Below are 25,710 nucleotides of genomic sequence, written 5' to 3' on the forward strand. Positions count from 1 at the left end.
CGGGGTTGCAGTCGACCACCTTTGCAGATCTGGGGCGCCTCCTCCTTGGCCTTCCGGGGGGGCTTCTGGTGGTGGGGGGGGGGATTTCAACGCGGTGGTTTCTGGGACTGTGGATCGTCACCCCCCTAGGGACCTCCCCCGGGCACAGGCGTGGCTATCCGGCCTCTTGGATACACTGGGATTGGTGGACTGCTGGAGCTTAAAACATCCCACGCAGCTGCAATACACTTTCCACTCGGGGGCCCATGGTAGTCTCTCACGGCTTGATTATGTCCTTGTCCCGGCGGCCCATGTCGGGAGGGTGGGGGAGGTGCGCCATTTGGCACGGGGTATCTCGGACCACTCCCCGCTATTGTTGCATTTTGATGTCTTTCCGAGGGCTGAGAGCAGGGTGGTCCCAATCAATTCCTGGTACCTGCGCGACCCCACCATTCGCGCTGACTTGATTAAATCCCTCCAGCGCTATTTTGAGGAGAATGTGGGGTCAGTGCCTTCAGCTATCTCCCTGTGGGAGGCCTTCAAAACAGTACTTAGAGGGGAGGCCCTATCCCTTATTTCCCACGCCCGGAGGCGCGAGCGGGAGGAGGTGACCCGGGTGGAGGCTGAAATAGCTGAGCTGGAGGGTAATCTAGAAGATGGGGTGACGGATGCTGCACTACATGTCCTCCAGCTCAAACAGGCGGCTTATAGGGCCCTCGTTACGGAGGCGGCCAGGGGCCTTAGAAGAGAGCAACAGGGGCGACTGTATGATGTGGGTGATAAGGCTGGTAAACTGATAGCGTGGTTGGATAAAAAGGAGAGAGCGAATCGTGTGGTCCCGCTGATTGAGAAAACGAATGGTGTGTGTGTAACTGAGCCAGAAGAAATTGTCTCCTGTTTCGCGGAGTATTTCCGCGAGGTGTATTCCCCGGTCTCTTCTTGCTCGGAAGAGGATTCCCGTGCCCTGCTCAGGGATATCGCGCTGCCTTCCCTGTCCGGGGAGGACAGGGTGTCGCTGGACGCCGCTCCCACCTCCGACGAAATCGCCCTCGCCATACGCTCGGTCGCTTCTGGCAAGGCCATGGGCCCGAACGGTATCCCTATCGAGCTGTATAAGCTGCGACCGGATACATTGGCGCCTCACCTCCGCGCAATGTTCCTCGCGGCCCACTCGCTGGGCTCCCTCCCGCTTGACCAGCGTCTGGCTACAATCGTGGTGATCCACAAGGAAGGGAGACCTCGGGATCGGGTTACTTCCTATCGGCCTATCTCATTACTGAATGCGGAGCCTAAAATTCTCGCTAAGGTACTCGCCAATCGGCTGGTCGGTGTGGTGGGAGATCTGGTTCATCAGGACCAGTCTGGCTTTATTCCCCATCGCAATACAGCCCTTAATCTGCGGCGTTTGCATGGGGTGCTTGCGCGCGTCCCATTTATACGGGAACCGGCCATTTTGGCGTCCTTAGACGCCACCATGGCGTTTGACACGCTTGAGTGGCCATACATCTGGGCGATGCTTGCGAAGTTCGGATTTGGCCCAGGATTCATCAGTTGGGTCAAATTGTTGTATGCGGGCCCATTGGCGCAGGTGGTCGTGAACGGAAGAGTATCGGCCCCGTTTGAGCTGGGCCGGGGCACGCGACAGGGCTGTCCCTTGTCGCCGCTCCTTTTTGCGCTTGCCTTGGAGCCCCTGGCGGAGTGGCTGCGGTGGGAGCCTTCCATCCGTGGTCTCCGTTGGACCCCCGAGTATGAGGACCGCGTATCCCTATACGCTGATGACATCCTTCTGTACCTAGCCTCCCCACGTAAATCACTTATAGTGCTAGTTGATGTTTTACACTCGTTTGGTCGTAACTCCGGTCTCGTCATCAACTGGGCTAAATCGTGTGTGTATGTTCTCTCTGGGGAGGCTCCTATAATCCCGCGGGGCTGTCCGATCCAGATCGCCCCGCAGGGATTTCGGTACCTGGGTGTCTTCATTACTCTGGACCCGGAGGCCCGGTATGAACGGAATCTGCTTCCCCCCCTCCAGCGTCTGCGGGTAGATGTCGCACGCTGGCGGCGCCTGCCGCTTTCGCCGCTCGGCCGGGCGGCATTGTTCAAGATGATGTCTCTGCCGCGTTTTCTGTACGCTTTGCAGAACACTATGGACTTGGTCCCGGCGCGCTACTTCCGTGAGGTGGAGAGTCTGCAACGCCGCCTGTTCTGGGACGGGAGGCCGCGCATTGCTCTGGCTAAGCTGACGCTCCCATGGTTTGACGGGGGGATTGCCCTCCCGGATATTAAACGGTACTATTGGGCCTCCCAGCTCGCTGCCATTAACCATGGCCTCTACGGGCCCGCCTTAAACCCGGCATTTGAAATGGACAAGATGCTCCTGCCAGGTGGCGACTACAATCGAGCGCTCTACTCTAGCGCGCCCGACGCTCGTCTGACGGGCCCCACGCGTGTCATGGTGCAAGTCTGGCACGCGGCCAATGCAGCTATGGGGTGGAAGGACCGTTTGACCCGGGCATCACCACTATACGCGTCTGAGCGGTTAGGTTCCCTGTGGACCTCTAAGGGCTTCGAGAAGTGGGACATAATAGGTATCAGTAAAGTGGGGGATCTTTGGACGAGGGGAGGATTTAAAACGTTCGATATGCTGCAGACGGAATTTCAGTTGCAGGGCAGTGAATACTTTCGGTATTTGCAGGTCCGTCATGCGCTGGGCTCCGTCTTCTCGGACGTTGCCTCCATCCCGGAATATTCCCCCCTGGAGGATAGAATGCTGGATGGGCACGTCCCGGACAGCACGATCTCACTTATATACAAAAAGCTCATAAACGACCGCTCGGGCCTGTTGACTGCCCTTCGTGCGGCTTGGGTTGCCGACGGGCTGGAGTTGGACGACGAGGACTGGACCTCCGCGGTGGCCTCCCCGAAGGAGGTGGCCATACCGGCTCGCCTTCGCTTCGTCCAGCTCAAGATACTCCACCGGGTCTACATGACGGGGCCAAAGCTTCTGCGTATGGGCTATGCTGGAGATGGGTTGTGTAAGCATGGGTGTGGTGCTTTGGGGACCTTTCTGCATATTTTGTGGGAGGTGGAAGGGTTCTGGCGTGGTGTACATGAGGTGCTGCGACTGGTTACGCATGTGGCGCTGTTGCCTGAAGCGAGAAGATGCCTGTTGAATGTGTGGGAACCGACTGATTACTCGGCGCCGCAGACGTGGTGGGTGACTCTGGGATACATGATAGCCAAGCGTGATATTGCTCAACTGTGGGGGTCCCAGAGGCCCCCGACGGTCTCGGCCTGGAAAGAACACATGGACTGGTGCATGTTTCGAGAAAAGGTGGTGTATGTGGCGAGGGGTAAGCCTGGGACGTGGGTGAAAGTATGGGGCCCCTGGAACGCCTACCGAGGGGGTATCTGTGCACCTCCGCTGCTGCCTGATGCCTCGCCAGCCCCGTCCCCTTAGCCGACTCATTACCCCGCTGCCGGGCATTGGGTTCCCCCAGTCCTCGCTCTGTTCTCTTCCCCCTCTTTATACTTCTGTGTATAGTTGGGATCCCCCCTCTAGGGGAGCACGTGCTGCTATTTTTGATTGTGGGTTGCCTTGTGGGTGTGGTTTTTATTTTTGTTGTTCTTAATTTAAAATGAAACCGCATAATGGGACCTAGATGATGTGGCTTTTGACATTGTTACCTACTGAGAAATGCTCCTCCTGTAATACCACGTGTTCCATAAATGTATGTCGTATGTTCCTACCATTGCTAGCGGCCGGCCGGAAGGTTGTGGGCCCATACTTGTATACTTTTAAGACTTGTAATAAACGGTTTCAAAAAAAAAAAAAAAAAAAAAACAAGGGCTTTATCTCTGCTTTTTTGGCTTTAAAAGCCAAAAAAGGAGAGATAAAACTAGCGCCCTATCAACAACAGGGTGCTAACATGCAAATTTGCATGTTAGCACCCTTTTACTCTACGCTTCCCCTTGCATCTCTAATGAGATGCAAAGGGAGCGTTCCAGAGTAAAATAATAGGAGAAATGTCGCTAAGCGACATTTCTCCTATTACCAAGAATGTCGCTAACCCTGTTAGAGACAAAAAAAGCAACGCTAACCGCGGTTAACGCTGCTTTTTTATGTCTGGTATTTTTCTGACTTAGCCATGATATGCTATGGAAGGAGGATATCATGGCTAAGTTTGCCTGTCCCTATCAACAAGGTAACGTGAGATTATCGCTGGGTTTCCAGCGATAATCACACGTTAGCCTGTTAGCGTGAGGATTTTTATCGCTATTGAGATAAGCGTTGCTAATAGCACGCTATCTCAGCGATAAAAATTCACGCTAGCCGGCGATAATTATCCTAGCGCTAAGTGCGCTTAGAGATAATTATCGCCGGTTGTTGTTGATATGCCCCTGAGTGTGCTGAAACTGGCATAGAGGCTGATCCATGCCCTGAGGAGGAGACTGCCTCCCGCTGCTGGAGGATGGAGCCGCTTCCGGTTGGGATCCTTGACAGCACGCACTCACAGAAATGACACGCCGCTTTGTGTTGCTAATGACTGCTACAATCGCACGCCTCGGGCGTTCAGACTCAGCAGGAGCTGAGCCACATCTGAGGGCTGCTCCTGCATTGTATGAGCTGGAAGGGTGCGGCGCTCTTGTGCACCGTTCGGGCCATTGCCCCTCAATTCTGCTTTCTTTCGCCTCCTCGTGACGTCTCAGACTCTCGCAGAAGCCCTCGTCCTTTACATTACCGCGTATATGTTTTTCCCGTCACTTTCCACCGCTCTGGTGAGGCCCACTGCAGAACAACGTGCACTCTGTTTGCGGGGAAGTCTTTCTCAGTCAACAATGGGTGTAAAGTATGAAGAACCAGGCAACTCCCCCACCAGAGGTCAAGTGGGCTATGTCAGGTGCAATACACACCTTGAGAGGCAGAAGTCAATGCCTAACGCTACTATTTTAGAATAAAATAATTTAATTATATCCCTAGCTGACATGTCTAAACAGCCTTGGGACGGGCACTGCGGCCTTGAATGTACACCTGGTCTCACGAGGGGTTGAGTTTAGAATAATATATTTGAAAGAGTGGAATGGGATTATTAGTACAAATAGGGTCTCTGAGGTGCAGTGCAGGTGCTGAGCAGTCTGCTCTCTGTAGTGTTGACTTTCAGAGACCTTTCAGGGGTGGTGACCACCGGTGAGCGATACCAAATGGAGGACTTTGTGTCAGCTTCTCCCACAAAGCCCATACTGCCATCAAAGGAAGAGGCTGTGCCAAGGTGAAAGGTCAGCATGGGTCAAAGGACAATGGCGTTGGCCATCTGGAGGTTACATAAAGGGGACTCACCTTTTTTGTGGTGCACGTAGGAAATGTTAAATATTATTCATCCAGCTTTGAAAGAGGTGCAGCGTGGGGGATAAATGTACTGTAAGGGAATAAGACACCGTTCACGAGATCTGGAACAGAGGTAGAGGTGTTTTAAGTAAGTCAGTCTCCGCAACTATGCTCAACATCCTGTGATTCTGGGCAAATCACGTAATCTCCCCGTGCCAACCAAAAATGAATGTGTTCTTATGTAACACAACTGGTGCTCATGTAAAGCGCTCTGATACCCGATGTCTCGGGTCTAGTTCGCACTATAAAAAACTCTACAAAAAAAAAAAAAAAATGTGCGGTACATTGTCAGAGTATGGCGCTTGAGTGCTGACGCACGACAAAACTACTGGTTGTGGTAGTAGTGTATTGGAAGAATTGAGTGTTGATGGAGGGCGGAAGGGGAACAGATGCCACATATACTGTATTCTCAATGCACTCTTTGGTTCTGGCAAGAGGTGCATTAGCAGAGATGTGCACAGTGGTGGCTAGGAACCTCCAAGTACTAGAAGTGCAAGAAATGTTGCGTAACAGGCAAGAAGGGAAGCTCAGTGCTTTCTTGGGGTCTGGAAATAACAACCACCCTAGCAATGCAGCAAGTAGGAGCGGGTGTTGTGGAAACAATCACATTCACCAATGTGGTTTTTATATGAAAGGCAGTAATGTATGCAAGTTTACCATTACTTCTTCCGCTCAAAGAAAAGAAGCTGCGTACTGCTTTGAAGACAGTCTTGTGACTGCTCTTCTAGAACAGGAAATGAGGAAACCTATATAGCATGATGAAACTTTAGCTCCATTCACGAGGGCCTGTGAGATCACCAGGGATTGATCCAGATACCTCATCTTGATATCAATGACATACTGACTGAGTGCTTATTTGCTGGAAGGAACTCACTCTGACTCATTTGGAAACATTAACCACTTCTTTTACAAAACAGATACAATTATATAAAGACCCAAGCTGGCAGTAAGTGGCATAGCAAGGCTGCCATGGACCCAGGTGTCATTAACGTGCCCCCGTCTGCTGTTTGGCAAGTAAAATACTGGCATAATTGGAGTTCAGTGGCCCTTAGGGCCTACTGAAGGGCCCTAAGTTAGGACCCCAAGGCCCCAGCTGCACAGCTCCCGATGCTCTCTGGATAGCTTTGTCCCTGTGGTAGTTTACAACTCCGACACCTGGTGGCATGCAGCAGCGTTTGTTTTCTTGTGCCATTCTACCGGGCTCTTTGTGTACAAGGAAATACTTGAATAGTTGATATTTAAATAATTTTATATGTTCATTTTTATTGAGAGCTGTTATAAAACCTTATCTCCATCAAATACCTGAATTGTTTCTATGCAGAGGAAGCCTCTGCTCAGTTGATACCCAAAGGTTGAAGCGTCGACTCTCCAGACCAGCAGATTGTGTGATGAAATAATCACATCTGTTTGCAAATTCTGAAGAGGTTCCATTTTTCCTTAATACATTGTTCCACATAATTAATAATATTTATGAATCAGTATGTGCGCACATTTCACTGAGCCGCCTTCATCACATTTTATATTACTGTGTGACCATCTTTAAATTCAATATTTGGAATTACCATACTTGTCCAAGTTTATGAGAATAAATTGACTTGCTGGAATAATTTGTAGGCTGCCCTTATATTCACACTGTAGAGATCATAGCCCCTGCGAGGGTCCTGCTGCCACCTCTACACTGTAATCAGTCATTCCTACTGAGCGTCATCATAGGTAACTATACATTATGCAATCTTTTGAGACTTAGAGTGACCCTGTGTCATACACATCGCAATACTGAAAATGTGGAATCCTTCGGCATTAACTCTGAAAAATCTTACTGAGTGCAGTTGTAAGCTTGCATTTCTCTGGGTATTTAAAGCAAACTTCTGCAGCCCACATGTCTCCTAACAAGCTTCAGATTTCAATACTTGTGAAGTCGAACTCAAAGTTTCAGCAAATGACAATTGATTGCAGTTGGCATACTATGGATTGTTGTGTTCAATACTTTCTGCAGAACAGGACATGATTCAATAGGCTGTGCTCAGTCTGAAGAAAGCTTATTGAACACAAGAATGGACCAATTGTAATGTGCAGCATTTAATAATTTATTACTAGCCAAACAAACCCTATTTAGCAACATTAGGATAATGAAAAACTGGGGAAAAACATAACACTACTACCGACAGCTTGCAGTTTGCATGCAGATCTTATGAACTCCAAGTAACTAAAGGATCTCTGTGAAGCAGTAACCCTCTGAGAGAGCCACATAAAATACAATTCTACGATCTGCACTGCACTCTGCGCTACTTCGATCTCTCTCCAGCAGGTACATTATTCACATGAAAAAGAAACCAACTTGCGGCTGACCAAGGTTCTGCACCTCTAATTTCTTAAATAAGCGATTAAATATATTGTCCGTGCATTCTCGTTCAGAGTACGCCGCACTTATACTCCACTGGAAAACCAGATAAAGTGATTCAAAAATTGAAGGACGGTGCACCAGAATAAAGTTGATAGAGATCCAGATGTATTCCAAAATATATATTCATTTATTGATGTCTCTTAAAATTAAGATTTCAGCATCAGCCAACGTGTTTCATTCCAAAAGGAACTTCATCAGGGCAAAATATCATATGGTATATTCATCATCCCCCCGGGTTCCAGTTACAACAATTCTTGTCGAAACCAAATCCTTTGTATTTCACCATCAAAATCTCATCACAAATTATATAAGATGGCTCAAGTATTCAGTAATATTAAAGAGTCCTCGTCAATGTCGACGTATGAGCGTGTTTCCCGTAGTGAAACTATTAGTAAAGGTTATTTTGCCCTGATGAAGTTCCTTTTGGAATGAAACGCGTTAGCTGATGCTGAAATCTTAATTTTAAGAGACATCAATAAATGAATATATATTTTGGAATACATCTGGATCTCTATCAACTTTATTCTGGTTCACCGTCCTTCAATTTTTGAATCACATTATTCACATGAGTTATCTGAAATTTTTTATTGTCGCCTGAAAATTGCTGGACACACAAGGAACTCTGCAGCAGATACATTTTAAACACATTACAAAACACAACCCCTCTAGCTCAGCGCCTGGTGCGGTAGCATCAGCCGCACTGCCTTAAATTGGGCCATGAGCCCGGCTTTGGAGTTGTCAAGCCTTTCTAGCTTCACATTTTGTTTAATTATATGTCGCTTGTTAAGTGTCATATTTACTTAAGTGTAGACCCTTGATGCCTGGACAGCAAGAAATGAGGTTGAAAAAAGAAGCAGTAAACGGGGAAGTCAAAGCCGGAAGGCCCTGGGTTTCAGGGTTCTTTGCAAATGAGCCTTGCTTACCCTTTACTAATGGCAGCAATTTGGAGGTACTTTTTCTGTATTATCAAATAAATAAAAAGTGTTTTACTTCTTTAGAAAATACAGAAATATCGATATATCAATCTATTTATTCTGTAATGATACCTGGTGACCAAGAAGGATCCAAATATTTACTTCAGGTTACTCCTGATACAGCCAGGGCTTGGAAAGGAGGAACAGCCTCCCAGGACACATGTGTGTTGCCAGATTCTTGCTGAACTAAGAGATGTGGTCTGATTCACAGGGATCTTCAAGGACCACAAAGGTCCATTATTACACCTGTAAGTTGAAGGGGTCGAGCACTCTGATATCTTGCTGCATCCACAGATGTTTGTATGTCAGAATATGTGCGGACATAAAAATCATGGCCCATTTACAATTTAAAAAACATATCGCTCCACTGGGTGTAGATTTTCTATTATTAACTTCAATGGTGTGATATTTTAAAATGCTATTTGGAACGCAGCAATTTGTTAGGCGATATTTAGACCACAGTATTCTGGTATTAATCTAGGAGAAAAGTTATGTCCAGGAGGATATGAGGCATTTGTCCCTTCCAATGGTTGTGGTGGAGGAGAAATGCTGGGGGCGCTCTTCTTTTCAGGTCATATGTTACAAGATCGAGCCCAAGAATGTTGCCCTGCAGCAATACCAACTCCACAATGTGGACGGCTGCTAGGCCATCAGGGTAGGTATATATAGGGGAGTATAGATTTGCTACGCTTAACAGGACAACTACTTACCTTGATTATGTACAGACAGTCGATATTGTTGTAGCTCGATCTTTGGACTATGGTGGTCTGACCTCCCACCTCTTCCCCTACTTGATGATAACAGTGGTGAGCTTCTTGAGATCATGGCTAGTAATTCATATGGGCAAAGAAAAACCTTGGGGCATCAGTACTTGTGGCATCTCTCATTAGGCTTTGGAAGACTCATAGGGTTGTGACAGGATCAGCTAAACGTCAGATGAATCTGACACGACTAATAATGCATTGCAGTCCTATTTCATAGCCTTTAACTGGCCCCACGCAAAGAAGGTGATCTGCAGCCAGCCATGTTTCTTCAGCCTACAGGCTGAGGACAGTGGGACTTGTAGTTTCACTTTTTCTATTTTATGTGTGGGCCTATAGGTGGCAGCATGCTTAGTGTGATTGGCAGATGAACCAGGAATGACTGAAAATGTAACCTCATGTCCTGGGGTCCTTGTGTCACCTCCAGGGCTTGCTGCAGTCACCAGTGGATGCTTATGACGCCTGCTGGCCTTCATTACCTTCTGTGTCTGGCACCTACAGCCTCGGGAGCCTGCTGACTGTGGGCCCTCCGGCATCCATACCCTACTTCCTTCTGACCGAGCCTCGTGCAGTAAGATGCAAAATATTCTTCTTTGTTTGTGGCTTCCTGTTTCTGCTAGAGCTGTCCCATAGGACCCAGGAAGGGCTTAGAACACTCCTCTGCTCGCCACCGCTCCACATATCTGGAGCCCAGAAGGGTTTTGTCATCCTCGCCCCACTCACTCCTCCCCATACGATCACAATGCATAAGAGCTGGATGGACTTGCAAGTGACAAGCATGGGGTTTAGATTCTGTTCCTGTAATGATACAAACAAGTGTGGCCACTTTACAAAATGGTATAAAACCACCACCACTATGCAAGAAGGTGAGCAGAAGGCACTGCTGGAATAGAATGGGAGCCAGTCGGAGGCCAGCTCCAGCAGCTGTTCCTAAGCTGGAAACAGGTGCCACAGCTCTACCACATAATCTTGGTTGTGTCTCATTCCTGGTAGTGACATGGGACACATGCACTCTCACTGTTCCTTGCTGTGGGGAGCTGCAGAGAGTCCTTGCACCTTGCAGTTCTTTCAAGTGCCACCGGCTGCATAATGCCTCACTTCATATGCACAGTCATCCCTTGTGTGTCTGTCTTGGTAGCTGGAAGTCAGACGGGCCACAGCTGAAGCCGCAAACGTGGCTGCCACACCGAGCAGCTCAACAGAAGAATCAAACACAGAGTGGAATCTCACTGGCTGTTCAGTAATAAACGCAGATTTTAAAATGATGCCATTGTCAAGCTATGGGTTTATGTGAGATATAGCCTTTTATACCTTATATCCTCTGTGGTAATGCTAGTTATGTCTGATTAAAAGTGTAAGTCTGGTAATATTAATCTTTTAAATAGCACACCTTGCAAACTGAACTTTTAGCACCTAATAAGTGTGCATTACTACCCCTCAGCACACCAGAGCCTGCTCCTCACTTGATGGATTCCACAAGAAGCTGAAGACCGGGCTCTTCGTATAAGCACCTCGGGAACAACACATCTACACTCCTGTCCAAGCACCTGGATAATCAGCATTAGAATAAAGAAAGATTGAGTTAAAACCTGCAATGTTTCATACTTATGTTATGCAGGTTGCATTTACCTGTTTGCAGCAGGTACATAACTCAATGAGTTATATCCAGCCCTGGCAACTGGATATCTCACCAGCCAAAGAAAGATTAATAAGATGTGCTTGCAAAAAACAAGCAGCATGCAGGTGGATATGAGGAATAAGAAACACATGTGCCCATGGACAGTGTTTTTTAATAAGTCTGTAGGGCCTGGGTTCACAAATGGTACCTAAAAAAACATCTGCAATTTGCTCTTGGAAAATTGATCCTATGTTTGGCATGTGTTTATTTGTACGGGTTTCGACAGAGAGAAACCAACTGCAAGGCCATTTCCAAATAAATAAAAAAAAAACAAGATGGTGTGCGATAACCTAATGTTGCAAGTGAACATACCTGATAATTTCGTTATCTTGCCCAACCGTATATCTGCAGTTGCAGAAATCCACTCAGCAGAAATCCACCCATATCGGAAAGGATAAAATCTTGCAACCTTGGATCAGGATAGGGATCCCACATCTGAAAATTAATTAGCACATAAATTGGTCTTAGCTGTGAAATAAAATTCAATACAATTATGATTCGGATTTCAAGACGTAGAGAAATTTAAAAACTCCCTAGATCAGTTGATTTCATGTGGTGGGAACTAGAAAATTACTCAAAATTATTAAAGTGTTTTAATAGGCTTTAAATCAAGTTTTGAATTTAAAATGCACAGTTCCGTCAGTTTTAGGAGAGAATATGGGACTTTCTTTTTGGAGCTGAGAAAGTCACTGAGGTTTCTTGGATGAGAGGCATACTTTAAACTGCCATTCAGTGAACTTCCATACACACACTTGCTCTCTCACTAGGTGTATCATTTCACTAGTTACAGACATAGTTCAAAGAAAGACCACCACTTCACAGTTGTGTCACCACCATATTCTTCTTAATCCTTCGTCATCCTTGATCACTCAGGGCTCAATTTACAAAGGTAAACGTACACTTTTTTGTAAGTTTATGGGGTTTTTTGTTCACAAACTACGAGATAATAGTACGTTTATGACTGAGGAGATTCTGCAGTCGGGGCAGGAAAGTCTACACATAAAAAGATGGGACAGGACTCTTTATCTTTTTATGTGTGGGGTTCTCTGCCCTGACTACGGAGTCTCCACATTCATAAACCTACTATTTACCCGTAGTTTGTGAATACAAATAAAATGTAAACTTACACAAAAGTGTAAGTTTATGTTTGAGAATCAGGCCCTCCATGTCTGAAAAGTTACAATCTGTCTTTCTTTTCATTTGTTCGCACACATTAATCGCCATTGTATCCTAAGGTTAAATGAGAAACTATGTTCAGAGTAGCCAGGGAGAGAGTGTCCCTCTTGCATGTCTGCTGGAAGACACACCAGATGGACACCTTTTTTTGGCTTCTCTTGTACTCCTCCAGGGCCTCACTCTTGGCCTGTATTTGACTTGCACTGTGTGGTAGAATGTGCAAATGGATACAGGATGGAATGTGGGCAGATGAAATGGAATGTTAAGATTGGAATGTGTGACATTCTAAGGTGGGCGGTTGAACGGAGCGTCCTCTGATTGCTGCTGGGCGGTGCTTCGCTGTACTGCGAATATGACATTTTTGAAGGATTACATGTATCTCACCACGCTTGATGTCCAGTCCACCTGTGTTTCTTTTCAAACATTGACAATGAGCTGGAAATATCCTGGAAGGGAATTGTGGAAGCAAGAGGCAATGCAACCACTTATTTTCCAATTTCCATGTGGGAACCATGGAGTTCTCTCTCGCAGTTTATTCTGCACTTAAAAAGATGGTAGCTGGATTCAAGAAAGATATTTCTCTTCATTAAAAAGTAACTACTTTTCCGTGGTTACATAGAATACTATTGTACAATAGTGGAATGCATATCATGTAAGCTATTTATGATTCTGTCTTCATTACGCTGTACGTCTATTTCGTCAGATGTGGAATGTATTGTGCAACAGTAGAAATACACGTTGGAGGTAATGTATTGCCAGAGGGGGTAACATTTTATGCTAGATGTGTTCCATATTATGCTATCAAGGTTGAATCCTCAAGGAAGTCACTTAAAAATTTGAAATTTGTTTGGTCTGATGAAGAGTCACCCAGTTTTCCAGCTATTAAGCATAAAATGTCTTGTTTGAAGCCATTCCTAATGGGTGCGGAGTGTGTGATTGCGGTGGATGCAGGTGGATATGAAGTGGGAGCTGTATTAATGTAGAAAGAGGGTGATCATACATGGATTGTAGCATACTCTTCACATAGCCTTACTCAAGCCAATGGAATTATTCTGTTATAAAACGTGAACTGTTGGGTGCTAATTAGGCAGCAGAGAGGTTCAGATTGTATGTGTGGGGGAAGACATTTGAAATTCAAACTCCTCACAAACCATTGGTGAATATTTTGAATCCGTAAAGGGGAAGAAATGTAACTCCTAGATTAGCAAGGTTAGTGTCTAAACTAACAAGCATTGGCATTGCCAATAGGTCTCGCTTTTGGGACCTTATAAGTATTTAGTTATGCAGCACAATATATTTGGTGCAACAACATCAACTGTTGCATGGCTAAACACTTATAAGGTACAAGGTTTAGCCATGCAACAGCTGATGTTGTTGCACCAAGGATATTGTGCTGCAAAACTAAATACTTATAAGGTCCCAAAAGCGAGACCTATTGGCTATGCCAATGCTTGTTTAGTTAGGGAAGGGGTCGTTGCGGTGTTTGAGGCCCAGGGCCAGATGAGAGTTACACCGGCTGCATCTGGGGGGCGGAGTCACGCCGTGCAGTGACAGCCCGTCTGAGTGCTCCAGCTGCTGGCGGGTCCCTCCGTGCACCCCTGCCCGGCGCATCTTCTCCCGCCGCAGTGAGCGCATCCGCTCCACTCGGAGCAAACAGCACCATTAAAAAATCACAACTTTAAGAGAGCAGCTTCCACTGTGAAGTGTTACCATGGCGATGCGCGAGCTTTCCATGCTCTGAGTGAAGATGAGGCAGAGTGCCAGCGACCTGCGGCTGCATGCCACCAGAGGCTGCCCAGGAATGTGCCCCCAGAAGGACCGGCACAAATGGGTAAGTGGGCCATTGCTTTGCCGTCTGTTTGCGGGCGTTTGCTTTTCGTTTTTAAATGAGTGTGTTGCTTTTGTGGATGATTTGTGCTATGAACCAACGATGCAGTTTTCATGGGAAGATGTGTCTTTACACTGGACAGAGCATTTGAGGTATTGCTTGATTGTTTTGTGATGTTTTTGGAGCGATGTCTTCATGAATGTTTTATTGTACATTTACAAGTGCTCTGAATCCGCAGAAAGGTCCTCATGGCGCTTTATAGCTAATAAGATAGATCTTAGAGACAAGCGGTCACTGATTAGATCAATGTTTCACCTGCAGGTCACAGGTTCAAAGAAGGGCGGGGGTGACGTAGCTTTGATTTTTCCCAAGAGTGATACCTTACCTAGCAGTGAGTTGGGTGTTTGTAACAGTTGTTATTACAGCGCTACGAATCGGCAAAACAGGGATAGCAAGCACTGCATGAATAAACAATGCATCTTTAGTGTACAAGCCTGGACGAGAAATGCATAATTAGTGTGTATGATTACAATGACATGATGTCAAATGGACCTTTGCGTCATTAATTACTTACTAGTGTTCCGGAGAATGATATTGCCGCCGCTGTTATTTTGAAATATGTTTTTGGTATGCTTATATTATCAGGTAGTGATTGACAGTAGTTTAAATGTTTTAAAAAATAATAAATAAAGAGCGTTTTCGTATTTTGGTGAAGGAAGAGATGTTTAATAACAGGAGGGGTGCAGGTATATGCGATGGTTGCACACGGCTGTCTCATGGGGCTCAGAATATTTTATATGAGGAGAGACGCTCTTGAAAAGAGCACAGCGGAGCAGAGCATCGGGGGAACAAGCACGCGAGTGGTGCGTGCGTGCGAAAACAAGCCCGGAAGTTGTGTGCGCGCGAGAGCGCTAAAAGAACATTTTAAACAAGACAAGCCCGGCGAAGCGTGGCGCGTGCGCTTGGAGGGGGCGGGGGAGCGCATTCCAGGCGGTGGAGCGGACCCTTTGAAGTAGGATGCCAAACGGATTGCATGGCGGCACGATGCGCGTGATTGTGCGCGTGCTCGCCATGCAATCCGCTTTTGGGAGCACTTTTAAAATCCCCTTACTATAGTCTCGCCTTGCAATCGCTTGCGCGATAGCAAGGCGAGACCTAAAAATGTACCAGTTTCATGTTGAAGATGTTTCTGGCAGGAAGAAACTATTGCTGATGGATTGTCCCGTCTTCCTTTAAATGTGACTGAGACGTCTGTTTATGATCATTTGGAGTGTAAGGTTGGTACACGTATGAGGATGTGTTGCAGTGGGAAGACATATCTGATAGGCGAGAGGGTGAAGAGGTGTGGTTGCAAGAGATGGAGAATGGCGTTTGTTTAAATAATGTTAAATCATAATTACTTCAAGGATGGCCTAGTGAGAAAGCAATGAAAGGAGAATGCGCAGTATTTTGGAAGGGAAAGGACAAGTTATCGCTGTATACTGGTATCATTTTAAGAGGAGACAAAATCGTCCCCCTGTGGGTGTTCGAAGTATTGTGATAAAAAAAGGGTCATGATGGACATGGAGGTATGTCTGGTACCAAAAGGAATCTTAAAGAAAAGTTTTGGTCGCCCGGTATAGATGGCCCGGTGGACCCCTAGGTTAGCAACTGTGATGTGTGTAATACGAGTGATAAGTCAGTCAAACCACGTGAACGTTGGATGTTCTGAATAGAGTTTCTCATTCAACCTTAGAACAAAATGCTGAATAGTGCATTGTATAACTTCTTTTATGGGTGCTGCAAACATCACCTATCTAAGCTCTGATTGGTCACAGGATACATTCCTAATGGAACGAAAAACATGTTGGCCATAAGGCTGCAGAATAAAAGAGTAGGGGTGTGCAAAAATTATTTAATTATGCAGAATTTGACAAAATAACTCAAAATTATGCATAATAATGCAAAATGCAAATCTGTCATTTGACACTATACTTTAGTGCGAAATGTGTCCTTGTGTCAATTTATGACGTGTAACTGCATTTTGCAGTAAAAGGTGCAAAAAACAAAAGCACCCCAAACAATATCCGCTCGTGCTAAATTGTTGCCGTGTGTTCACATTAAATTTTTATCAACAGTGGTATTTAATTACGCAAAGTAACATGATGGCATACTTTCGGGAATTTCACAGAACAAGCCTAACACAAAATTCCCAAAATGATGCAGGTATAATTTCATTTTAATCCAGGGCTTTTAAAGAGAAAAGAAATCATATTGCACAGTAGGCATATTGCTCTGATGAAAGTTCTGAACTCGTAACTTTGACCCATAACTTTTTTTAGGTTTGGTTCCCCATGCGCAGTCTCCCACGAGGTGGAGTAGACCTCTGTGCATTTATAGAGTGAGAAACTACCTGCAGGAATTATACGAATGTATACGAGTTTGTGGGTATTTACTTACTATAAGTAGACAAGTAGAAATGCTCACAAATCTGCCACACATCTAAATTTCCACATTTGCAAACGTGATTTTCGAGGTTAAAATTCCATCAATCCTGATTCTGTGAATGGTAATTGCTTCTGCGAATGCCATGTGTGTGCCAAATGCTTTGAGGAAAGTGATCATTATCATTTAGACAGAAAGAGTGGTAAAAGAGTGAGGGCGTAAACACATACTCTGGTGTGCGTTTACAGATATCATTCATATAGCGCTGCGAGGTCTCCGCAGCGCTCCCGTATACACCACATTCCGGGGCAGGCTGCCAGGCTCTGTCACATCTAGACCTGCGACATCCGGACACTTCTGCAGATGGACCTTGCAGCTTCCGGTTCCCCTGAGACTAATATCAGAGGCAGGAGGTGCGCCATTGTCTCACAGACCTTGCGCCTGCTAGACCTGTCTATCGCTCTGATCTTTAATTACGACTTGGGGATGGAATTGCCAAGGTTTTTTTGTTTAACTTCCCAGCCCTTTTCATATACGGATTCATACGTGCAAGCTATCTCACATCAGCTACGCATGATGTTTGCTAAAACAGAGTGTGGAACAGCCTAAGCAGGAGAGCAACCCAGTAACAAGCATTGGTAAATCCAATCTATCCGGCAGCAAGCCTTTGGGATTTGCCAATGCTTGTTTTGTCATTGTTTTTCTAAAACATTGTTATGGGAGTTTCATGGTCCTCACCAAATAAAAAAAATAAAAAAACAGAAAATATTTTTGGTCTTGTGTGTGCATGTGCTGTTTATGAAACAGGCAAATTCCATCTCTGACAGTGAAGTTAGCCAGTGGCTGAAGTGTGTTGACCCACTGCCCCATGCTGTGTGCTGCAGTGGGTGCAAAACATGTGAATGATGCAACCGACCAATGGATGAAGAAGGCTGGCAGAAAGTCACTAAATGTAAGCATAGCATATTTATATCATTGCACTAAAATCAAAAGGTCTTGGCTAGCACCAGACATAAAAATAGCTCAGTGGGTTGATGTAGCTGTTGCAGAGAGGCAACGATTCTCTCTCACTTCTTAGTACAATATTTTCCACGGGTGTGTGAGCATTTACAATGGTCTTAAATGCAAAAAAGATTACGCCCAAAATGATTGTTGCACATATATAACTGCATTTTGTAAATGTAGAATTGTATACTCTAGTTTATGACTGGATACTTGTCTTGTTCAATAGGGTTTCTTTCGACTCAAGGTAGCCCTATAAATCGTGTTTGTGTCCTGCAAAAAATATTGAAAAGAAGAATCCATAATTTGCTGTCCGCAATATATTTTCATTTGGCAAACATTGGAGTGCGACTATATTGGAATTAAAATCTAAATATTTGCAGGAACCATGCAGGCGGGAGATTGTTGATTTTTATACATATAAAAATGAAAGCTTAAGAATGGCCTTTGTTGGTTTTGTAGAATTAGTGGTAAAAGATTGTAAAGTGTCAGTGTTCAGAATTCTGCTCTTTCCAAAGAGCAGTCCCTGGAGTGAGTGTTCCTTCGTGCAGACTGGCACTTGAGCTGCTCTCAATCAGCATGTTTCTTGGATATCAAGATGAAAGGCCCGAATCACTTCCAGGTGCTCTTGTGGACCCTGCTGAGTAGAAATAAAGGTCCCACTCTACTAATATCTCTACTATTTCCCTTCTCTAGAGGGAAGGCACTAGAGGGACTTATCACAGGTCCTCTAGGTTCCCCCGCGGCATCCACATGCTGCCTCTCAGGAGCTCCTGGTGATTCAGCAGTGCCGGCAACGCTGTCTGCAGCAAGCTTGCGTCCCTGAGCCCTACTCGCCAGGTCTGCCACTAAGGCTTTGAAGATGGTGGCCCGTGAAGGGGTATTGGAGGGGACTGCGGGGTGGAATGCCTATGGGATAAATGGTATAGGAGATCTGTATCAGGATGGAGAATTGCGCTTATTTGAAAACTTGGAGGATTTCGATATTCCTGGCGGCCAATTCTTGCTGTACCGAGCAATGGTAGTCATGACTAGGAATCATTGGGGAAATGGAGACTTGAAAACTGCAACGCACAAAACCTGTCAACTGCTCTGTACAATGACGGGTCATGTAAAAGCAGTCACGTCACAATTCCAAGCCATACGTGCAAACATTCTAATTACCCTTGCAGATTTGAAAGTGAAATGAGAGACTGATTTAGAGCTACATATTACTGATATGGACTTGGAGAAGATCCTAGCACACATACTCACTATCTTCCGTAATGCCAGATTCAAATGTATTCATTTTTATTTTCTGCATAGTGCTTGCCTTACACCTGGTAGGATCAATAGATCTGCTGCAGTATGTCTAAGATGCTGGGAGCTTGGCCCAGAGATTTTCCATATGGTATTGTCCTGCCCCTCTTTAGCGGGGTACTGGGAGGTGATAGTGGACTGTGTCAATGATATCACACAGCGGGTGATCCCTTGTACACACCTGGCCTGTTTCCTTGGGGGTTATTCATGCCCTAAAAAGCAAAAAACTATTACTAGATGTATTGATTTGCCATTGATACTTGCAAAACAAGAATTGGCAATGCATTGGAAATCTGCTGGGGGACCACAACAGCTTAAATAGCGAGATGAGCTAGTTAAAGAGGCAGGACTTGAGAGTGCTGTATTGTTTCATGAATTGAAGAAAAGGCGGGGAACAAATGATAGAGTTAGAGCATGGGAAAATGTAATAGATAACTTACGGGCTCCGGACATTGGCTCAGATACATCTGACAGCTGAGGATTCAGAGGGTAGAAGTAACTGATTCTACTGGGGAAGCTTTGAGTGGGATTTGTACCTACAGTGGCGATCTCAACTTGACAGGGGATTATGGAACTCTATCTATGACAGCTTGGTAAGGGGTAACTACAGGTGGGGATGTTGGGTGTTGTTGTTTATTTGTTGCTAGCTGAAAAGGTGAATTGGCATGTTTTAATATGTTATGCACTCGGGGTGCACAAGTTTGAAAGATGTGCACATATTTAACCTGTTTTAATCTGTACTACTATGCATAGGTCATTGTCTGTTGCTGATGTGCTATTTCCTGGTCATGTGTTGCTTAGTACTACCACAGTGCATACATCAGTGCTTGTTTCTAACGGACTAAGGCCTGGTAGCGAATGTCTTTTGTTTTTTCTTGTATGAAAATAATAAAATTTTGTTTAAAATAAATAAAATAGAGGGTAGGCAGAATACCCTCTCCTTAAAGAAGCTCACAATGTCTTCTCCTCACTGGGTTGGGTTCCTCTGGTTCCACTCTGGTTCCACTCTGGCTCCCTAAAACAAAGGCAGCCGTTTGTAACTCACTTATTGGAATCTCATGAGGACTGACTCATCTTTTCATTCTTCTGACATCTATACAAAGAGTACCATTGAGTTTGGTGATAGCAATAATTCTTAGGTAGATTTCTGTAAAGTCTCAAGGCCATGACTGAAAGAGCGAGGGTGCACAGGATGAGCCCTACATGTTAGCTACGAAGAATGCAGGGTAAAGAATTTTCTAGAGTAACAGATCGCGAGTATTTGATTAGGAAAGATTCTGTAGAATTCATGCGTTCTAGCTGGGAGAAAGATATCAGCTTTCCCTATCTCGATTTACTACCGAACCGTTGGTTAAGAATGGAAGTACTTAGGATAAGAATTGGCATTAACCCAGCCATAATAAATTGCGCAATAAAATCAGTTTTAATGCAACCTGATGGCAAGTGTACGTGCAAGATAGGATTGAAATGCAACATTTTACACATTTTATTAGATTGTCGAAGATTTTTAAATTTACGTAAATTATTCCTCCGTCCGATATTCTTAAAATATGGTGTAAGGACGCGCTTACAAGCATGGGAGCTTCTTGCTGATATGGAAAATTTAGATATAGCAATAGCCATTGGGAAATATATGTAAGGTATATATAAGCTCCCCGCCCCATTAGAGGCGTAAGAGTAGCTAGTGCCTTCCAATTGTAAATGAAATTATCTGTTATAAAACTGTTTTTACATTTGTTAAGAATGATTTTTTTTAAGGATTTTATGACTCTTAATGTTTAAGAACATAATTTAGCAATGTGGACATTTTTAAATGGTATTGTAAATGCTGTGGTTTAAAGACTAATTGGTCTAAATAAACATTATTTTTTAACTGAACTGAACTGAACTGAACTGAGATTTGAGAATCTCTAAGGGTTTCCATGTCTACTCCAGACATTAGAGATTACAGGGCCTCTAGCTTTATTCTTTGATTTCTGAGTATCACTGAGGCCCCAGGTCTGAGCCAGATCTTGTCTGAAAGCGTTGGATGTTTGTGTCTTCGCCTCTTGCCTGGACCACGGCAAGCACCGTAGATGAGGTGGATTATTTAACTGAAGCTGCATGTATCCGTGACAGGTGTTCCTGCAGCGCATTGGTTTTTGGTTTGTGTTTCTAGGGTGGGAAAGTACCTGCAATAGTTTAATGAGCAGTCAGAAGCATACTGGTGTGTGTGTTTACCTAATTATAAATGGAGGCACAATCAGAAATATCCTCATCCCGGCGCTGAGTTCAGAAATTCAATCATGCCCACGAGCATGAGAGTTCCTCCTCCAGCATCGGATGGTTTGAGAAGATAGTGGTTTTCTCTTCCATTCCAAGAGAAGAGAGCTTTAGGGCCTTATTGAGAATTTGGTGGATGGGATACTTTAATAAACCATGAAAAAAATCCTGTTAATCTTATTGTAAATGCGATAGGCTATATTAGAACACTGTAATGTTGAGAGCTCCATCGAAGACAATGGAGTAGCTCCGGGCTTATAATAGGCAGAGAGCTGCAACATTCCAATGTTTGTCTTCATGTTTTTGCCTTTTTAATTTAGAACATTCTATTCTATCCTCAGTGGTTGAAATGTTCTAATAGCCTTATAGCCCTTCTGCCTCAGGCTATGCCAGTTGTTACAGACCCTCAGCTTGGTTATAGCCCACGCCTGCAGCTCGGGCTGATTGCTCGGGTTCAGGGCCTTTAGCACCCGGTATAGCCCTCGGCCACAGGCTATAGGCCTACAATGCAGCTGTAATACATTGTGTTTGCAATGGGATACCCCATCCATCAAACTCTAAATAAAGCCCTTAGTCTTCGAGAAGGTATATATGCAGACCCACAAAACAGCGTCTGCAATTGAAGTAGGGAGTCTTATTGCCCAGTTAAACAATCTATATAGTTCTAGATTCTAGAAATCACATCACTCAAAAGAATGATATTCCCAGCCTTCACATCTCCTAAAGGGTCACCTTCCCAAAAGAGCCTCTCTTCCTGAAGGTGCAAATAACACCACATGGGGAATCACTGGTAGGACCTGAAGGCGGAACCTACATAATGAATGCAAAGTGGTCTCTGACACAGGGTGGACGCCACTTTGACCAAAGGGGGCACATTCTCCAGTTCTTCTTCAACACTATGGGGCATATTATCAAGAAACGGCGTTAAAATTATCGCCGCTTTAGCGGCAGAAAACTGCCGCTAAAGCGGCGAAAATGGGCTTGATAATATGCCCTTGAGAATTCCCATAGAAGCCCATGTTCTGGTGTCAACATGGGCTTCTATTGGATTTCTCTACGGCATATTATCAAGCCCATTATCGCTGCTTTAGCAGCAGTTTTCTGCCGCTAACGCGGCGATAATTTTAACGCCGTGCTTGATAATATGCCCCATCATCATCTAAAGGAATCAAACGCACACGCCTTGGCGTGTAGGAGGAGTTCATATCTCCTGATTTGGTCACCTATGTAACCCTTCCCAATCTTATGGAACACCTCATGAATTGGTTGAGAAACTGGGTAATATTTATTATAGACAAAACTATTGCAGCGAAGTTTCAGTAGATCTCGGGCCAGAAATGGTGGAACAGCATGAGCCAATATTTGTGCTAGAGCCTGCTCACTGCAGGATCATCAGCAGTTCCCTCTGGGTGATGGGGGATTTCTGGACTTGAGGCCAGACTGCATATTGGTGCTTCAAAGTGTTGAAGATTGTTCACAAGCAAGTTGCCTTTTGCAGGGACCTCATTTTGCCCTCAGGAGCGGCCAGTTCAGTGAACTCCTACAATACATTTCCTAGCTGAAGGGAAATGGCGTAACTAGACCGAACACCTATAGACAAGGGCAGTGACTAAAGAACTACATGAACTTACGCCCTGCTTTTTCTCACAACCAATCCGAGGTGTTGCTGCTAATTAACACGCTATTGGCTTGCTTTGCTGCAAGAAGTCTGCAGCGAGTGCACAGAATTTAGAAAGCAGGGGAAGAACAAAACTAACAAAGGAACTAAGCTAAAAAGTGCCCCCAACGCGAGATAACTGAAATAGATGGATTCGAAGTGTAGTTTAACCTCTTGACATAATGAACGGAACAGATGCGTAGGCTGAGACTCAACAGAACACGAACATGCAAGCGCTGCCTACAGGAGCTGAGAAGTACTTCACTCCACATAAACAGAGCAGTCACCCGCACTGACACTCAGCAAGGCCTGGTGACGCTCCCTAACATAAACAGGCGAGCACATGCTTACACTAAACACCAAGTGGCAAAAGAAGGTAACAGCCCAGCAGAGGCAGGGGCAGGGTACTGGAAAAACACATGGTAGGGGAACCATTTTGTGTGATACGCGCCTTTGAAGTCTAAAGGCACAAGAGAGGCCTTAAAAGGCCAGACCTATGGTTTTCCAGGGCTGCAGTCAAAATTATTCACACCCCTTAAAAGGAAGAAAAATCATGTTTTTTAGAGCAGTGTCAGTCCTGTGTGCGAGCACATGGCGGGCTTGGCTTGTAAGCCACACGAGGAGAACAATTACCCGTGGTGTGTGCTCGCTCTCTCTCGCTCCTGTATCACTGACTTGGCCCAGGTAAAATCTCACACCGGGGCAGTGGTGTAATCAGGGATTTAAGTGGGATGAAAAAACTGGGGGAGGGGGGGTCCCTCAAAGGGGCGTGGCCAATGTAATTAAGGGCGTGGCTTAAAACACCTAAAAATCTGTGCTTAGCATAGTGTGCCGCCCGACTTGTATTTTGCTGTTTCTATCATTGCATCTAGATATATGATACAAGTAACATCATACCTATAACAAGTCAGAACTGTTGGCTTTGTCAATGGTTGCTAGTTGCATACGATAAATAGGCGGCAACTAAGGCTTGTATATTAATATTGAAAAAGCTTCCACTTAATGCCCTGGTGACAGACACTACGACAATGTTGCTGCTCCTGAGTTTCAAAAATAGAAGAGAAATCCAGAGAGAAAATGATTCTCTTTAAAGGATTTCTCTTCACCCTCAACGCTCACCTGGCATGACGTCATGCCGTAACTTCTCCACTAGTGAGAAGTGTGAGCAGCGCACATCGATGTGCCTGCAGTCTCGAAACGGGTCTCTATCGGGCTCTGTTTTGTGCCCTGGTATTTTTTTTCCAGACTGCAGTGACACCAGACTGCTGCCACTGCAGTCCAGGAAAAAACAGACCGCCTGTGCTAGGGCACAAAACAGAGCCCGATAGAGACCCTTTCGACCCCCCCCCCCCTTTAAAAAACTGCCGGCCCACTTAAAGCCCTGGGTGTAATATATAGCGCCTACGACGCAGTAAGTGCCATATGTCTGCAGTGACAGATTCAACCAGAAATGTATGTGTATTTGTTTGATGCCGGAATCTCAGGGACCCCTCACAATTCATGTGGGGGAGGGGCATCATTTTCATCAGGGATATGACGTGGGTGAGAATTAGGCGTCTTCTGCTTATCTCCCTTCATGTGTAGATTTGGAGAGAGAGAACTCAACCGACCTTGAATTAACATCTCCGGAAGGTCACCCATTGTTGTGCTTACTGAGTTTGCCTCATGCACCTCTTATCAATTTTTTGTGCAAAAGCATCTTGGAGCCCTACTAAATTTTAACAGATCAATTGTTTCGAAAAGTCCAGTTCTATTGTGACTTCAGTCCCCCCAAAACAAATTATGAGCAAAGTGAACAGTCATGTTGTTTTTAGAAAAATATATATTTCTTGTTAATTTAGCTCCTCCCCATCTGTGTCAAGTGATGTGGGAGACGTATGGAATGCTTCACAAAGGTTTCTGTGAAGCATGAAATGTGCACTCTTTTATATCCTCCAAAAACAGAGGAACTAAAATTCGGTTTAGCAAACAAAAGTGGATGGGGTGGGGAACCGGGTTCGAGTCTAAGCAGGGACACTCAACATCCTGTGATTCTGGGCAAATCAGTTAATCTACCCCTGCCTAACAAAATGAATTTGGTGCTCATGTAAAGCGCTCTGATACCTTCCGGCCGAGTTCATCCTATATAAAATTGCATAAAAAGAAAAAAGAATACCTTTGAGGAACATCGGGGCTGTGCCATGGTTTTTAATAAGACACTAGGGGGCAGATTTACAAGAACAGGCACATCGCTGCATATTAGCAGGGATGAGCCAGTTAATTTGCAACACGTAAAAAAAACGTTGCCCCACCATGGATGCGCCGCATTACAATGCGACGCACCGTGGCGCATGGATAGACAGAAGCGTGACGCATCTGTTTGGCCTAAGGGCCGCGCATTGCTGGAGTCATGTCGCAAGTACAACGCAACTCCAGCAATGGTTAGGAATGCCTATTCCTAACATACTGCGTCACTCCTTACGCCTGCTTCAAGCAGGCTCAAGGTTTTGACGCAGTGGCGTCGTAAAAGTGACAGTGAAATCGTGTAGATTTCACTGCGTCACGTTTATGAGGCTTTCCTGAGTGGCAACGCCCACCCTGCATACATTATACCTGACGCAGGTATAATGTAACTCAGGGCTTTACAATGTGACGCATGTCCCTAGATGCGATACGTTGTAAAAATGTCGCAACGTGTCGCATTGTTTACAACGCCACTGCATCACAGAAGTGACGCAACAGTGCGTAAAGTTGTCGCAAGGGGCTTGTAAATCTGCCTCTAGGTGCATAGCCACTCCAGCCTAGGTTCAGGCTCATCGCTATAAAAACCTTACCCAGGTTCCCATGGAGTCATTTAGCACCAGGGCAGATGCCTTCCTAATGTTACTGTCAATCCACAAG

The 25,710-nt window shown here is 45.2% G+C and overlaps 1 protein-coding gene across 2 annotated transcripts in view; it reads right to left on the reverse strand.

The window, feature by feature from the left end:
- LOC146810668 (neuropeptide Y receptor type 2-like) overlaps positions 1–25,710 on the reverse strand; it is a 258,993-nt gene that overhangs the window by 126,753 nt on the left and 106,530 nt on the right. For both annotated transcript variants that reach the window (XM_085614442.1, XM_085614443.1), the window contains exon 2: positions 11,495–11,617. The gene's annotated coding sequence lies outside the window, so the exon portion shown is untranslated. The remainder of the gene's footprint in view (positions 1–11,494; positions 11,618–25,710) is intronic.

The sequence above is a fragment of the Triturus cristatus genome, chromosome 7 (assembly GCF_964204655.1).
Source record: "Triturus cristatus chromosome 7, aTriCri1.1, whole genome shotgun sequence".
Lineage (NCBI taxonomy): Eukaryota > Metazoa > Chordata > Amphibia > Caudata > Salamandridae > Triturus > Triturus cristatus.